The sequence below is a fragment of the Hylaeus anthracinus genome, unplaced genomic scaffold (genome assembly GCF_026225885.1).
Source record: "Hylaeus anthracinus isolate JK02 unplaced genomic scaffold, UHH_iyHylAnth1.0_haploid 13199, whole genome shotgun sequence".
Taxonomy (NCBI): domain Eukaryota; kingdom Metazoa; phylum Arthropoda; class Insecta; order Hymenoptera; family Colletidae; genus Hylaeus; species Hylaeus anthracinus.
The window spans coordinates 10180-15172 of record NW_026534449.1 but is presented as its reverse complement, the minus strand read 5'-3'; the positions used below and the strand labels follow the sequence as shown (position 1 = coordinate 15172).

The 4993-nt window shown below is 41.7% G+C and overlaps 1 long non-coding RNA gene across 1 annotated transcript; it reads right to left on the bottom strand.

The window, feature by feature from the left end:
* Positions 1 to 862: 862 nt before the first annotated feature.
* On the bottom strand, positions 863 to 2662 carry LOC128892658 (uncharacterized). Its single transcript, XR_008461136.1, has 2 exons — positions 2519 to 2662; positions 863 to 2423 (listed from the first exon to the last, which is right to left on the bottom strand). It is a non-coding gene; the product is annotated as an uncharacterized LOC128892658 (long non-coding RNA).
* Between the last annotated feature and the right edge of the window lie 2331 nt (positions 2663 to 4993).

Below are 4993 nucleotides of genomic sequence, written 5' to 3'. Positions count from 1 at the left end.
GCCTCTGACGACAATTAGGGATTACTGTGGACGTATTCTGCCCCCCCCACCCCCTCACAGGGAAGAATGCCGGCAGGGGACAAACGGTCCTCGGCGGCGCCAGCGCTGGGCATGTTCCTAGAAATGGGGGGGGGGGGGGGGGCGTCAGGTGACGAACCTCCCCATGTCCGGCGACCCTGCTGGTAGCTAACGAGCTCAAAGGTTGAGCTTACCGCCTATGTGTGCAGGGTCGCGCCGCCACACCGGTCGCAGCCGGCCAGGAGAGTTCCCCTCCCACCGCTAGACGGAGCGCTCGCCTCTCTCTCCAAAAGGCCGGACACTCCTCCAGCATGTGCTGTGCGGAGTCAACCTCCGCGCCACATTGATGGCACGCGGGCGACTCCTCGGCCTCCACCTTATGCAGGTGCTCACCGGTCATGGTTGTTTCGGTGTGCCTATACGTGAGCCGCCCGTGCCGGCGGTCCAGCCTGTTACGTCCCAACTAGTTTAGGACTTTCTTTAGGGATTCTTGGCTTCGGTTAAAGAGCTAAAGCTCACCTTATCTGTATTTAATTGGTAAAGAAGGAATTCTGGGATTCTATAATGATTGTCACTAAGTTTAAGTATTAACAAATATAATTATGAAACAAAACTGAGTTTGGGATTATGTACAAACAGGAATATAAATTATACAATTGCAGATGGTTTTAACAATACCAATCGTTGATCTTATGCTATTAACGCTGTCGTCAGATTGTTCTGGGCTCGACTGTGGCGAGGATCTGGTCTGGTTGTACACTCGCGACACGGGACTCTAATGATTGGCGAATACTAAACGTCGGATTTTCGTAGGTAACTCCGCGGTGACTCTATCTTTAGTGCATATGTTCTCACTTACGCGAACTCTTTACTCAGCCGAAGATACGATACACGATACCTGAATAAGACTAACGCGAGAGATTAACCCGTCCGCGACTACAGAATAATAACTGCCAAAATAATAATACACAAAGAGCCGTCCATGGTCGTGACCACGGGCTTATATAGCCCCAGATCCTTGCCTGGCGTAATTCGTAATTTCGGAATCTTAATTGCCACATTTCCCGAAATTGGAGCAAGTCCCAAATTCAATAGGTGATTCGTGCCCAAGAGCCTAATATTGCTGACGCTTGTTTGCTGACTTGCGGTTCACTCGACTCGGTTGAATAACACGATTTGAATTGTGGTTCGTGCGCATTCCTAAAAGTCTATTGATCTTAACTATTCGCAATGCGAGGTCGATAAAAAGGGACACCGGCAGGGCCGGCTGTAACACCCCCAACGCCAGACACAACAAGTCTCGAGAGGCTGTTTTGTATAGCAAGGGTGTACCTTTTCATCGAAGGCCCATACTACAACTAGCTGATAGTTTATTTTATTTTTTTTTTTTTTTCAATAATATAAAGTAGTATATATTTTGCATATATATATGTAAGAAAGCCCAATTCCTCAAAATTAACTTTTGATCGCTCCTGCGCTCACACGCGAGTCGGCGAGGAGAAGAGAGAAGAGAAGAGAGAAGGGAAGAGAGAAGAGAGACTGCGTAATGCGAGAGGCTAGTTAAAACTAGAAAGATAATTAAACGGTATAAAAAAAGATTGTTAGATTTAGAATAGGATAAAGAATAAACATTGAATGTAGTTTCTTTGTTTATTTTCAGGTATGTAAATAATTGTAATAAAATTTATTAGGTTAAGTGAATGTAAATACATGACAAAAACTTTGTTTATTTTCAGAGAAACCTTCCTCGTTTATTTATCCCCTTCTTATTAAGTTAAACTCCAATAACATTATATATATATAAAAAAATTCGTACATGAGTTAAAGAAAAAAGAAGAAAGAAAAGAGAAGAGAAACATAAAACTATTCCATATACTATTATAAACTGTACTATACATTATATACTATATATTATAAATTATTCTATATAAAACTGTCATAAAATTAAAAATAATATAATATAATATAAATTCTTAATATAAAATAATATACAATTTTGACATAATTATTCGGTGCCGGGGGGAGGGGTGGCACTACGATGGTTGGTCGCACCGCCAGCTCGACCCAAGGGGTTGCGGCGATGGCCCTTATGCACTGCGGGTACTCCTTCGGGTTTCCCCTATTGAGAGCCCTTCGCCTGCAAAACGAGCATTGGGCTGCTGCATGCGCCCTGCAAATCTCCTGGAGTAGGCGGTGCACTGAGGCCGGTTGGTATCCCCGCGCCTCTGCCTCCTGGAGCATCCAGTGGCATCCGTCGCATTTGATTGTTCCGTTCTGGGCCACCCAGGAGTGCCCCTCCACGCACTACCTCCGCCGGAGGTGGTCTAAATAGGGCCCCAGCAGGACCCTCTCAGCGGGGGTGATCAACCGTGGTAACATCGTGTCGTCGAATATAGGGAGGGTTGCTAGGGTTAACGGAAGGAAAAGAAACTTAGTTAATTGTGGGTTAATACTAGGGTAGCGTTGTTCTTTAATTATGTAGTTTTGTTAAGAAACATACCACTTATCGGTCTCCTGTAGTAACCCATTTTTGTTGATCGGTATTTGTCGTTTGGTACTTGTTGTTCACGCAAAAAAAAACTTTGATGATGGGATGGGGTAATTGTGCGATGGTTTATATAGGACGTATTAGGTATGAATGGAGGTGGTAACGGTGAGTTCTGATTGGATTTGCTTTACCTGTTGCCTTTAGAAAAAATGTACTTGCGTTGTCTTTCCCGATGTCAATGCTGCGATTGCGGGACGTGTACTCGGGATTTCGGTAATGCATAGTGGAGGTGAGATCGTTGGCCTTATACCCGGTGTTCCGATGGTTCTTGTTCCTGTTCGTTCTCTTATTGTCATTTCTAGTTTTTATTTTCTTTCGCAAATGTATTTGCAATTTCTTTTAGTAATCCATAATATTCCAATTAAAATGATCAACACCCCTACTGTAGCACCCCCGTAAATCATATGTGTTGTTAACCGTTGAGTACGGTGGTGCGTTGCCAGATCTTGGGCCTGGCGTTCTATTTCTGTTAGCGCTATAGATTTTTCGTTTGCTTTGTCATGTAACATTCCTATTGGTATGTTGTGTAGTTGGTAGTCGGATATTATTTTTACGTGATGGGGTGATATTTGTGGTATCAATTCTGTTATGTTTAATGTTAAAAGTGACTTAAACGTTGAATTCATTCGAAGTGTTGTTGTTTCTGATATGATAAGTCTTCAGTTGTCGACTTGTGCCTGGCAGTTCTTTTTCTGCTTCAAAATTCCGGAGCCGTGTATTAGTTCATACCCTGCTGCGCGATGATTGCATTTGATTTTCTATGGCGTTTTCTCCCTGACAGAATACAACCACGTGTTTGGAATTGAAAGGTGGTTAGTGACCGTATGAGTTGATTTTAAGGATCTGACGTTACATTTTTTCCATTCTATGGTTTGTGTTTGTGTTAAGATATTGGTTTCACAAATCGGTGCTTCTTCTAGATTGTATAATGGTAATGTGAGTTGGCAAACATATTTATCGGGATGAGACTTGCATCCTTAGACAAAATTTTCCGTGGGCAGGAAGTATTTCCGGTGGATCCTATTAATTGCCAGGAATGATGTTTGTGGGACTACGACCATGGCAGTAGAGATATTGTGGGATATAGGTAGAAAGGAAGGACATGGGTGTAAATGATAAAGGTTAAAAGGTGTTTTGTCCAGCAGAGGAATTTCTACTGATATTACTATTCTTCCATTCGAATAGGCGGTGTTGGTTGTAATTATTTTATAAAATTCCTCTGAATGTAGTTCCGTTAAGGATAGAGGGAATTCGTATGGTGTTGACTGATTTATCTGGGTGCACGTAGTTGCGAGTTAGTTGGGTGATAGTATTGCGGGGTGCAATATTGCTAATTTAGCAAACATTATTGCGTCTGTCAGTATTTGTAAAGCGTGAAGATATTCATCTACGTGTCTTGATTTGTCCAAAATGTTGCGACTCTCTATTCCCATTTCTGCCTCGACTTCGTTGAGTTTCTGTAATCCTGTGGCTATTTCTTTTATTCTATTGCTCATTCTCAGGGATGAATTCCTGAGAGTTAGTAAATCTTGATGAATGTCTTGAAATTCTGATCTAATTATGTGTGTCGGATTACCCAATAATTGTGATAAATGCATTTGATCCTTATAAATTTTATCTATTTCCTGATTGTAATATTTTGCGTCGTCTTCCGTAAGTGTTCCAAAAAGAGCGTTGCTAATTGTCCCGATAAATCCTAGTGGTGCCGATCTTTGTGTCCTTGCACTTATGGGTTTCGTTAGACTATAACGTAAAAGTTGCTCATATCGATTTGCGTCTATTAACTTTTTTCCCAGCTGTATCTTAAGAGCATTCATTGGGCAATTCCCCCAGTTATGGGTTCTACAGATCATTAAGATTTTTTCTATTTGCGGTTGGATGTGTGGTTTTGCGTCGAGGATGTCTTGTACGCCTAAAGCAGTTACTATTTTCCTTTTGGCATGAAAGATTCGGAGTGGCCGTAGCTCCTCATAATATAGGCCTGGATAGTTTTTTATTGGTAAAATCTCGTAGTTTTCTTCAATTTCGATAGCCGTACTAAACGTCCACAGGGTATACCAAACATTATTAAAACTTGCTTATTCGACATTTTCTGTCGAGAGAAAAGAATTTAAGTAGCTTCCCTAACCTTTGCTAGGCTTGTAATATTTGGTTGTCGAAATATTGCCACAACGTCGGCATCGTACGAATTTGCCGACGGTGCGTGTGTTCCAAACGCTTGCCGTTCGAAGTACGGGGAATTTGAATGTTGCGTTACGAGATGAGATTAATGCGATTTAACTTTAACTAAACTTTTACTAATAATTATTTAAATTATTCGTGTTGATTTCGTTCGAAGTAGTTAGTTATCCTCAAGGCGGTTTTTCATTGGAGTGAGCATGCTTTAATTTGTCGAAGTGTTTCATGAATTTCTGCCTGTTTCCCTTT